This window comes from Macaca fascicularis, chromosome 7 (assembly GCF_037993035.2).
Source record: "Macaca fascicularis isolate 582-1 chromosome 7, T2T-MFA8v1.1".
Taxonomy (NCBI): Eukaryota; Metazoa; Chordata; class Mammalia; order Primates; family Cercopithecidae; genus Macaca; species Macaca fascicularis.
Window position 1 is genome coordinate 73,436,766 of NC_088381.1, and position 12,802 is coordinate 73,449,567.

Sequence of the window (12,802 nt, forward strand, 5' to 3'; positions counted from 1 at the left end):
CCTCCTGGATTCAAGAGATTCTCCTGCCTCAGCCTCCTAAGTACTTGGGATTACAGATATGCACCACCACACCCAGCTAATTTTGTATTTTTAGTAGAGACAGGGTTTTTCCATGTTGGTCAGGCTGCTCTTGAACTCCTGACCCCGGGTGATCTACCTGCCTCGGCCTCCCAAAGTGCTGGGATTACAGGCGTGAGCCACTGCACCTGGCCCATTCTCTTTTATTTTTATGTATTGATTTATTTATTTGAGACAAGAGTCTTGCTCTGCCACCCAGGCTAGAGTGCAGTGGCACCATCACAGCTCACTGCAGCCTGGACCTACCAGGCTTATGCAACCTCCCCACCTCAGCCTCCTGAGTAGCGGGGACAACAAGTGTGCACCACCATGCTCAGCTAATTTTTTTTTTTTTTTTTTTTTTTTTGCTATAGAGACGGGGCCTCCCTATGTTGTCTAGGCTGGTCTCGAACTCTGGGGCTCAAGTGATCCTGCCACCTTGGTCTCCCAAAGTATTGGGATTACAGGTGTGAGCCACTGCACCCAACCTCTCATTCTCCTTTAAATCCTAATTATATGAACCAAATTACCTGACAAAGCTCCCATACAGGCAGGCTGAGAACCAAGGATTTGGTTAGGATTAGAAAGTAAGATCTCAAAGAAATCATGAAGCAGAGGTTCAGGCTCAAGTTGCCTTTTATGAGGCTCAGGGTGCATCTTCTAGTTTCTGTTTACTACAGACTCAAAGTGGATGCCTCAGCAAACCAGTTCTCATGATTTCTTATGGTTCCCATCAATTAGCTGTGAGACCTTGGGCAAGTTATTAATCCGTAACCTCTCCGGGCCTCAATGTCCTCATATATAAAAGTGGATGATGAAAATAAAACCTACATCGTAGCGTGTTGTGAAAATTAATTATTTAAAATACGTAAAGTGCTTCCTATGTGTGTGGCACATAGTGAATGCTGTATGTGTGTTATTCCCATTTTCAGAGAAGGGTAAGTTGCTGATGAAAAGTTGGGCAGACCTGGCTTTAAATTCCTTCTCCACTGATTCTGAGCTGTGTGACCTTGGACAAAAAAAAACTTAGTTTCTTCTAAACTAATTTTCTCCATCCTCAAATCAGGCCATGAAGCTAATGAAGCTTAAGCTTTGGGACAACTTACTTGCTAAGGCTCTCTACCTAATTTTGTATTATAACTGTATCATTGCAATTTAATCTTTTAAAGAAAGTCCTCTGAATTTTTTTTTTTTTTTTTTAAGAGAAAGAGTCTCATTCTGTCACCCAGGCTGGAGTGCAGTGGCATGATCATAGCTCACACTATGATCGAATTCCTAGGCTCAAGTGATCCTCCCATCTCAGTCTCCCAAATTTAGCTAGGAGTATAAGCATGCACCACCATGCCTGGCTAATTTTTTATTTTTTGTAGAGACGGGGGTCTCACTGTGTTACCCAGGATGGTCTAGAACTCCTAGGCTTAAGTGGTCCTACAGCCTTGGCCTCCCAAAGTGCTGAGATTACAGGCATAAGCCACCATGCCTGGCCGTCTCTATTTTATAAACTTCATAAAACCTGGATCCATCCCTAAAAAGGGGGATAAAATAACAGTACAGTCAGGCCAGATGCAGTGGCTCACACCTGTAATCCCAACAATTTGGGAGGCTGAGGCGGGTGCATCACTTGAACTCAGGAGCTTAAGACCAGCCTGGGCAATATGGCGAAGCTCTGTCTCTACAAAAAAAAAAAAAAAAGCTGGGCATGGTGGTACACACCTGTAGTCCCAGCTACTTGTGGGGGGCTGAGGCAAGAGGATCACTTGAGCCCAGGAGGTTGAGGCTGCAGTGAGCCATGTTTGTGCAACTGCATTCCAGGTCTCACAAAGTGAGACCCTGTTTCAAAAATAATGATAATAATAGTACACCATGTGTCACAAACAGCATTTCAGTAAACAATGGATTGCATATATGATGGTGGTCCCATAAGATTATAATGGGGCCGGGTGTGGTGGCTCCCTCCTGTAATCCCAGCACTTTGGAAGGTCGAGGCGGGTGGATCACCTGAGGTCGGGAGTTCGAGACCAGCCTGACCAACATAGAGAAACCCCATCTCTACTAAATGCAGGGGTCTCTCCTACAGACCCTGACCCAACGACGGATGAATAATGTGCACTGACACATAGACATTCTGCTTTGCCAGTCCGGCTGAGTGTCCGTGCCACTTACAGACACCAAGGAAGGTTCTGTACCGAGTCATCAGCCACGGCCTCAACTTGCCAGCGAGACTTGCATTCAGTAAAGATTAATTGACAAAGGTTGTGAGTAAACACACCTGTGGGTAATTAACCTGGTCGCCCCCACCCCGGAGAGAGCTATCATGCACCCCTAAATGATCAAAGGTTGGTCTTAAGACCACATGAATAAACAAGCTAGTTAGATAAACTACTCTACCTTCCTTTGTACCCACTTTAAGCTATTTATTCAAGGTAAGAATTCGGTTGCCTTCAGCCATAACCTTATCCTGAGACTTTTGCAAAAAGAAGGTTTGTGGCTTATAATTCTCCCCACCATCCTGACTGAACCCCCACAACTAAAAATACAAAATTAGCTGGGCGTGGTGGTGCATGCCTGTAATCCCAGCTACTCAGGAGGCTGAGACAGGAGAATCACTCGAACCTGGGGGGCAGAGGTTGCAATGAGCGAAGATTGCGCCATTGCACTCCAGCCTGGGCAACAAGAGCGAAATTCTGTCTCAAAAAAAAAAAAAAAAAATGATGATGGAACTTAAAATTCCTATCATCTAGTGACATTTTAGCTGTTGATATTATTCACATGTTGAGAGTGATAGCACAACACATAACTTGTGCATTTGGAATGATACTGGTGTAAACAAACCTACTGTGCTCCAGTCACACAAACATGTATAGTAATGTCCTAGGCCTTCACATTCACTCACTATTTACTGATGAACTCACTCAGAGCGACTTCTAGTCCTGCAAACTCCATTCATGGTAAGTGCCCTATATACATGTACCATATGTATACCATACCATTTTTTTCTTTCCTTTTTTGAGATGGGGTATTGCTGTGTTGCCCAGGCTGATCTCAAACTCCTAGTCTCAAGTGATCTTCCTGCCTCAGCCTCCCAAGAAGCTACGACTACAGATATATGCCACCATCCCTGGCTAATTTTTTTTTTTTTTTTTTTTTTTGAGATGGAGTCTCGCTCTGTCACCCAGGCTGGAGTGCAGTGGCCGGATCTCAGCTCACTGCAAGCTCCGCCTCCCGGGTTCACGCCATTCTCCTGCCTCAGCCTCCCGAGTAGCTAGGACTACAGGCGCCCGCCACCTCGCCCAGCTAAGTTTTTGTATTTTTAGTAGAGACGGGGTTTCACTGTGTTAGCCAGGATGGTCTCGATCTCCTGACCTCGTGATCCGCCCGTCTCGGCCTCCCAAAGTGCTGGGATTACAGGCTTGAGCCACCGCGCCCGGCCTTTTCCCTGGCTAATTTTTAAAAAACTTTTTGGAGACGGGGTCTCACTGTGTTGCCTAGGCTAATCTTGAACTCCTGGCCTCGAGCATTCCTTCTGCCTTGGCCTCCCAAAGCACTAGGATTACAGGCAGGAGCCATCATGCTTGGCCCATTTTTAATCTTATTTACAGTATTTTTACGGTACCTTTCCTATGTTTAGACATATTTAGATACACAAAACCTACCATTGTGTTACAATTACCTACAGTGTTCAGTACAGTAATATGCTATATAGGTTTGTAGCCTAAGAGCAATAGGTTACACCATACGGCCTAGGTGTGTAGTAGGCCATGCCATCTACGTTTGTGTAAGACACTCTATGATGTTCTCACAACAAAGAAATCACCTAACAATGCATTTCTCAGAGCGTAGCCCTATTGTTAAGTGATGCATGATCACGCTTATCACACAGAGTAACTATAAAGATTAAATGAGATAATATATTTAATGATTTAAAATAGTGCCTGAGTTGGGCATGATGGCTCATGCCTATAATCCCAACACTTTGAGAGGCTGAGGTGGGTGGATTCCTTGAGCCCAGGAGTTCAAGCCCAGTCCTGGCAACATAGCAAGACTCCATCTCTATAAAAAAATTTAAAAAGGAGGCCGGGCGCGGTGGCTCACGCCTGTAATCCCAGCACTTTGGGAGGCCGAGGCGGGCGGATCACAAGGTCAGGAGATCGAGACCACGGTGAAACCCCGTCTCTACTAAAAATACAAAAAATTAGCCGGGCGCGGTGGCGGGCGCCTGTAGTCCCAGCTACTCAGGAGGCTGAGGCAGGAGAATGGCGTAAACCCAGGAGGCGGAGCTTGCAGTGAGCCGAGATCGCGCCACTGCACTCCAGCCTGGGCGACAGAGCGAGACTCCGTCTCAAAAAAAAAAAAAACAAACAAACAAAAAAAAAAATTTAAAAAGGAACCAGGAGTTGTGTCATGATCCTGTAATCCCAGCTACTCAGGAGGCTGAGGTGGGAGGATTGCTTGAGCCTGGGAGATTGAGGCTGCAGTGAGCCATGGTCATACCACTGCATTCCAGCCTGGGCGACACAGCAAGGTCCTGTCTCCATCAATCAATCAATAAAACAGTTTCTGGCACATAGAAAGTCCCGAATAATATATAGTAGCTACTTCTTTGGAACGTATGACTGCAGAATTTACTTTTCTCCCTTTTTTTGCCCTTTAAATATGTAACCACTTCAGAAAACTCAATTTACAAAAACCCAAATTTTGGAAGAGAGAATAAGCCAGTGAGTAATAATTCTAGTTATAAAATGACTCACTAACCATTGTTCGGCTCTTTACATTTTTACTCGATGTCTTAAAAGCAGTAATCCATCCACTGAGCAAACACAATGATCGAGACACTATAAATACTTTGAAATCCTGAGAGGGCAGACCCTGCGGAGAACAGAGGAATAAACGGAACTTTGGCATCCTGTGCAGCTCCTGTCAAAGTGCCGGAAGTCAGAAGGGGCTTCTCCCTCACTGGACTGAAGAGGGATTCACCATCTTCCCAGCTAGACCCCAAGTCCTGAGCCTCACATTCCTTTAACTTCCACTTCCCTCCAGCCAACCCAGTCCATTTGGAAATTCCTAGAATTTCAGCCTGATCCTTCCTCAAGAACAAAGTGGGGCCGGGCGCGGTGACTCATGCCTGTAATCCTAGCACTTTTGGAGGCCGAAGTAGGCGAATCACCTGAGGTCAGGAGTTTGAGACCAGCCTGATCAATATGGAGAAACCCCATCTCTACTAAAAATACAAAATTAGCCAGGCGTGGTGGTGCATGCCTGTAATTCCAGTTACTCGGGAGGCTGAGGCAGGAGAATCACTTGAACCCAGGAGGCGGAGGTTGCGGTGAGCTGAGATCGCGCCATTGCACTCCAGCCTGGGCAACAAGAGCGAAACTCTAGCTCAAAAAAAAGAAAAAAAGAAAAAGAAAAAGAAAAAAAAGAAAAAAGTGGGAGGCAGCATTTCCTGCCGAGGCCTTCTGACCTGGCATCCGATGAGCTGGCTCTAGACAAGGGTGACGGCCCTGAATCAGATGGCTCTGGCACTGCATCTAAGGGGACAGGGCACACTGGGTCAGAATAGACCTTCTGGCACTGGGCAGTGCAGGATGGACACCCCCACTGTCCCTGAAGGTTGCTAAAGCTGCAGCCCCAGCCCCGGGCCCCTGCTAGAGCAGCTCCCAGGAGGACTCCCCGTAGCCAGATATTCCGTGATGCTGTGGGAACTGGCCTGAGTCCGGAGGTCTTCTGAAATTCTAAGTCAATCCTCAGGGGAGGAAGTATCCACTAGGCGTGAGAGCCTGTGTGAACATTTTAAAAGCTGCAGAGAGCCCGGAGCCACCCGTAGTCCCAGCATACAGCCCAGGGGTGCCTGTGGCCCAGCACTCTCTGGGCTGTGGTTGACACAGCTCAGGGAGCAAAATCATAGCTAACCCTAATATAATAGAAGCTCACTCTCACTTCCTTAAGAAGAGTCCTACTTTAAGCATTGTAGTAGTTTCCTGTGGATGCTGTAATAAATTGCCAAAAATTGGGTGGCTTAAAACAACAGGAACTTATTTTCTTGCAGTTCTGGAAACTGGAATCTGAAAAGGTATTTGGCTGGGCCAAGCTCCCTCCAAAGGCTCAAGAGGAGACTCCTTCCTTGCCCCATCTAGCACCCAGTGGCCCCAGGTGTTCTTTGGTGTGTGGCTGCCTCACTCCAACCTCCTCCTCCCTGCATGTCTCCTCCTCTTCTGCCCCTGTCATTGTCACTGGATTTAGAGCCCACTTGGATAATCCAAGATGATCTCCTTATCTCAAGATCCCTGACTTAATTACATCTGCAAAGACTCTTTTCCCAAATAAGGTCACATTCACAGGTTTTGGGGTTAGAACATGGACCTCTGTGTTATATGTACTAACTTCTATGCTCACAACTCTATTTTTTTAAATGCTCTTTTTTTTATAGATGGAGAACTCAGGTATAGGCAGTTAAGGAATTTGGCCCAGGTCACACAGCCAGGAGGTAGCGTAGTCACTATATCATGTTGCCCCTGCCATAAGTCCTGGGGTCCCAGACACAAAAGCATTCCCACAGTGATTAAGGGGGTCTGGGACATAGGAAGCCAAACCTTGTTACCATTCCATATACACCTCACCATTCCATACACACCTGGACATTTGATTAAATGACTGAAATAATATTCAAATAGAGGAGGGGCTGGGCACAGTGGCTCATATCAGTAATCTCAGCATTTTGGGAGGCCAAGACAGGAGGATCGCTTGAGCCCAGGAGGGCATGACCAGCCTGAGGAACATAGCGAGACCCCGTGTCTACAAAAAATTTAAAAATTAGCTGAGTGTGATGGTGCATGCCTGTAGTCCCAGGTACTCAGAAGGCTGAAGCTGGAGGATTGCTTGAGCCCAAGAAGTCAAGGCTGTAGCGAGCCGTGATCATGCCACTGCGCTCCAGCCTGGGCAACAGGGCAAGACCCTGTCTCTAAATAAATAAATAAAAATGAAATAAAATGGATGAGAGTGCCATGAGGAAGGATTTCAGGTAAAAGGACAAGTGCCATTTCATTCACACTTTCCATTGGGAATGGCGTCTGGAACTTGGTAAGCACTGAATCCATGCTGGTCGTTATGCACATTCCTAGCAGCCAGGGAACAAGAAGGGGAGAACTAGCACAATGGGAGATACAGTCTCTTTACCCTTGCAGGTGGCCCTGGCCTGGCAGGCTGTGGTACCAGTCTGACCTGACACCTCAGCACCCTGTCCCATAGGGAAACTGAGGCATGGTGACATAAAATTAGAATCTGAGTTATGTAACTAAAATCAAACCAATGTTCCTAAGTTAATCATAGAATTAGCAGTGTAATCCAGCAATTTCACTCCTAGGTATTCAACTCCTAAGAACTGAAAACAAGTGTTCAAACAAAAATGTGTACACAAATGTTCACAGCAACATTCTTCACAATAGCCAAAAGGTAGAAACAACTAGATGTCATCAGCCGATGAATGAATAAAAGTGGCATATCCATGCAATGAAATATTATTCAGTCATAAAAAGGAATGAAGTACTACATGCTATAACATGAACCAACCTAAGAAACATTCTAAGTGAAAGAAGACAGATACAAAAGGCCTCATATTGTATAATGCCATTTATTTTTTTTTTTTTTAATTTTTTTTGAGATGGAGTCTTGCTCTGTCACCCAGGTAGGAGTGCAATGGTGCCATCTCGGCCCACCACAACCTCGGCCTCCTGGGTTCAAGCGATTCTCCTGCCTCAGCCTCCCAAGTAGCTGAGACTACAAGTGCCACCACCATGCCCGGCTAATTTCTGCATTTTTAGTAGAGACAGGGTTTCACCATGTTGGCCAGGATGGTTTCAATCTCCTGACCTCCTGATCCGCCTGCCTTGGCCTCTCAAAGTGCTGGGATTACAGGCATGAGCCACCGTGCCCAGCCGCATGATGCCATTTATATGAAATATCCAGACTAGGCAAATCTGTAGAGACAGAAAATAGATTGGTGGTTGCCAGCGGGTAGAGGAAAAGGGGAGTGGGCAATGACCGCTTCATAGGTAGAAGGATTTCCATTTGGAATTTTGGAATGATGGAATATGCTGGAACTAGATAGTGGGGAGGGTTGCACAAAATTGTGAATGTACTAAGTGCTATTGAGTTATACAATTAAAAATGGTTAAATGGCATGACTAGGTATGATGGCTCATGCCTATAATCCAGTGTTTTGGGAGTACAAAGCAGGAGGATGCCTTGAGGCCAGTAGTTGGAGACCAGCCTGGGCAACATAGTGAGACTCAGCCTCTACCAAAAATTAAAAAAAATAAAATTACCTGGGCATGGCGGTGTTCCTGGCCCAAACTGAGGTCAGGCTGCTGGTTCTCGAGGCCCAGTAATGAGATGCAGATGAACTGGGGAGGAAGAGAGTTTTTATTTCTGTAACCGGTTACAGAAAGAAGGCCTGGAAATTATCACTAGACCAACTCAAAATTACAAAGTTTTTCAGAGCTTATATACCTTCTAAGCTCTATGTCTGTGTGTAAGTGTGCATTCATCTAAAGACATAAGTGATAACTTCTTTCAATCTATAACTAAGGTCTGAGTCCGAAGACCTTCTTCAGGAGCCTCAGTAAGTTTATCTAAATGGGTCTGGGTGCTGGGGTGATTACCCTTATCTTGTCTCCCGCTAAATCATGGAGGTTTGGGGAGTTCCTTCAGACCTCCAATAAACGTGTTTGTGGAGGCTTGGGGAGTTTCTTCAGACCCCCAATAAAAGTTGTTTAATCCTAAATGGGTCCTGTTAAGAATTCATTCATTGTTTTGTCATGCTTTAAGGCCCAGGAAAGGCCTAGGCAAAACTCTTGGTGGGCTTTTGTTACATTCCAGCCTTTGTGATACGGCTCCGATGACTGGAGGAACACCAGCGTCCTCGGTCTCGCACTGATAGGATTAACGACATGGACACACGTGGAGTGATTTTAAGGAATGAAAAGTTTAACAGGCAAGAAGGAAGGAAGGAAGAGGAAAACTCCCCTATACAGAGACAGAGGGAGGGGGGATTCAAACAAAAAGAAAACCCCATGTGGGGCAGAAAAGTGTCTGCTTCTATTGGGATGCTGGAGGAAGTGATGTCTGGTTTCCATAAGCCCCAGGGGATTGGTTTGATCAGGTGAGTGGTTTACATAGCCCTCGAAAAACCTGGCCCTCCCACCTTAGTCCTTTAATATGCAAATGTGGGTCGCTAAGATGTTCCGAACACATGGTGTTATCTGAGGTGGCCCAAGACACCTGGTACACCTGGTTACAAGGAGAAGATGGTGGGAATCGCCATATTGAATGAGCCCAGTTTCTAATGGCCTGCATTTGCATATTAAAGCTTGCCAGCGCAGCCCTTCAAGCCACCTTTTCTGTTAGAAAAGAGATAGTTCAGGGGTTGTTTCTTATGACAAGAACATTTCCACCGAGAACCTTTACACTTACTATCCGCCTAAAAATGATTTATCAATAACTCCTACTGGCTTTTCTTCGGCTGTTTTTGTTTTTGTTTTTGTTTTTGTTTTTGAGACGGAGTCTCGCTCTGTCGCCCAGGCTGGAGTGCAGTGGCCGGATCTCAGCTCACTGCAAGCTCCGCCTCCTGGGTTCACGCCATTCTCCTGCCTCAGCCTCCCGAGTAGCTGGGACTACAGGAGCCCGCCACCTCGCCCGGCTAGTTTTTTGTATTTTTTTTAGTAGAGACGGGGTTTCACCGTGTTAGCCAGAATGGTCTCGATCTCCTGACCTCGTGATCCGCCCATCTCGGCCTCCCAAAGTGCTGGGATTACAGGCTTGAGCCACCGCGCCCGGCCTTCTTCAGCTTTTAATATTTAACTTAACCACTCAGTCAGTCCTGAAACAGCTGTGCTGGAGGCCTGCGTTAGTGAGATCTGGCCTGCCACCGTGGTCCCCTCCTGTAGTCCCAGCTACTCAGGAGGCTGAGGTGGGAGGATTGCTTGAGCCCAGGAGTTTGAAGCTACAGTGAGCTGTGATCACGCAACTGCACTCCAGCCTGGGCAAGAGGGAGACCCTGTCTCTAAAAATAAATAAATAATAAATTAAACTGATTAAAATGATGAATTTTACATTATGCACACTTTACCATAGTAAACTAATCAAGCTGGAGTCACAGCTCTGCTCCTGCCTCTCAGGAGTGTAACTGGTGCCCGCCCCTTTCCAAGCCAGGGTGATAGGAGCCCACCTTGTTTCTGTTTGTTTGTTTGTTTGTAAACATCCAAATGACTTCCTTGTTTTTTATTTTTATTTTTACTTTTAAGAAAGTCATGAAACAAATAAACAAAACAGGTAGGTTTTACTCATGGTAAAACTCTGGGTGATAACACAAGGCAATAATGAGGGGGTCGGGACCGGGTAAATAAACCCAGAGAAAAGTAAACAATACCAGAGGGAGCAGCAGCTGATGGAATGTGGGAGGTGTCTGAATCAGCCTGGAGCCCCGGGGCGGTGCCTCCACCCAGCTGGGCCTGCACTGCAGGCTGGGCCCAGACCGGGGACGCATCTGGCCCATCAGGGCCTCAAGGCCCCGGAACCCTTTCCTGGATCTGTTCTCTGCCCCTCCCGGTCTCGGGCCCCCTCCTCCGCATTCAATCCCCTCGCTCACAGTTCATGAATCTAACCTCTTGCCTCCTAAACCAGCCCCTGCATGAGGTACCCCTTCTCCAGGTGGGGCATTGCACAGCCTGCATGAGGCACACCCCTCTCCTGTCTGAGGCATTGCACAGCCTGCATGAGGCACCCCTTCTCCAGGTGGGGCATTGCACAGCCTGCATGAGGCACCCCCCTCTCCTGTCTGAGGCATTGCACAGCCTGCATGAGGCACCCCCCTCCCAGGGGCACTCATGCCTCTCCCAGGTAACCGCAGGCCACACCCACACTTTCTAGACCAAATGGATCCCCCAAATTTAAAGATTCCAAACCCGCCGATGCTGAATGACAGAGTAGAAAGAGCATGGACATCCTGGGCTCCCATGGTGCCCTCCCTTCTCTGACCTTTGATTGTGTGACCTTGACAAGTCACAGAAACTCTGCCCTCAGTGCTGAAAACTGTGAGGCGCAGTATCCACCTTGCCCACTTCCTGAAGCGTTGTGGAGATGGAGTAAGCTGCTGTGTGGGAAAGTGTACAAAGATAAATGAGCATAATGAACTCAGGGAATTTCAAGTCCCAGCTGGACTTGCCATGTTCCCCTTCTGTCTTCTGCAGTGACCTGGAAATGCTGTAACCACCTATTCCCTTGCCCGGGCGCCTGCGTGCTCCTCCTGGGCCACTACTCAGAGAGGTCTCCGTGCCTGCTTGGAAGGTTCCTGGAGCTATAAGCAGGTCGCTGAGAGCCCTCTCCCCAGACCCAGCGCCCCCACACCTGTTCTCTTGCTGTTACCTGTCAACAGGCTTCCTGCTGTTACCCGACCCCACCGCAAGAGCCACAGAAGGCATCTCTCTGAGGGCACCAAGTCAGGCAAGGCTGAGCATCCTCCCAGGGAGTGAGAGATCAGCTTCCCAAGGAAAGGTCTTCGATTTCTGGTCTCATAAAAATTCTTCAAATAAAACAAAAGGGGTTCTACAGCTACAAACATTTGAGGAATTTGGCTAACCCATGTTCAACCCTCCCCCTCCTTTCCCTTCCCCCACCCATCTCAGAAACCTACAGTAACCTGCTAAGTTGGGACCACATAGTGGCTAAGGCATGGGTTTTGTTTTGAAGGCAATTTTCAAATACACACAAGCAGAATGATTAGTAAAATCAACTCTTTGGACCAAAGGAGTTAAGGACATAACACCCCAAAATACCCTGACCTGGCATATTGATGATTTCAAGCTGAAAGCATCTGAGCAGCAGCAGTTGTAGATAAGATAGGACCTTCTGAGCCACCCTTTTGTCACCTCCCAATGTATTCTTCTTGCCTGTTGCCTAGATAGAGTAGATTTATCAAGGCAGGGGAATTGCAAGAGAAAGACTTTTTTTTTTTTTTTTTTTTTTTGAGACGGAGTCTCGCTCTGTCGCCCAGGCTGGAGTGCAGTGGCCGGATCTCAGCTCACTGCAAGCTCCGCCTCCCGGGTTCACGCCATTCTCCTGCCTCAGCCTCCCGAGTAGCTGGGACTACAGGCGCCTGCCACCTCGCCCGGCTAAGTTTTTGTATTTTTAGTTGAGACGGGGTTTCACCGTGTTAGCCAGGATGGTCTCAATCTCCTGACCTGTGATCCGCCCGTCTCGGCCTCCCAAAGTGCTGGGATTACAGGCTTGAGCCATCGCGCCCCGCCTGAGAAAGACTTTTATACACGTAGGGCCGGGTATACAGAAGATCAGAGTTTGTTTTTTTTTTTTTCTTTTTTGAGTTCAGGATTATATATATTACAATTTGCCTTGTTATAATACATTTGTGGCTTTATGACAAAAATAACTCTGGGACATATGAAATTCAAGCTGAAGTGCATAACTGTCACAAGAAAAAAGCATTAAATGCATTTCTGAAATAAGTATTTTCATTTAATTTCAGAATCTCAAAACAGCATTAGACCTTGCCTTGTTTAAAAAAAATTAAGGCCGGGCACGGTGGCTCAAGCCTGTAATCCCTGCACTTTGGGAGGCCGAGACGGGCGGATCACGAGGTCAGGAGATGGAGACCATCCTGGCTAACATGATGAAACCCCGTCTCTACTAAAAAAAAAAATACAAAAAACTAGCTGGGCGCGGTGGCGGGCGCCTG

The 12,802-nt window shown here is 46.9% G+C and overlaps 1 long non-coding RNA gene across 1 annotated transcript in view; it reads left to right on the plus strand.

Annotated features, from left to right (window-relative positions):
• Positions 1 to 12,802, plus strand: part of LOC135971895 (uncharacterized) — a 144,713-nt gene that overhangs the window by 84,991 nt on the left and 46,920 nt on the right. The gene's annotated exons all lie outside the window — the stretch shown is intronic.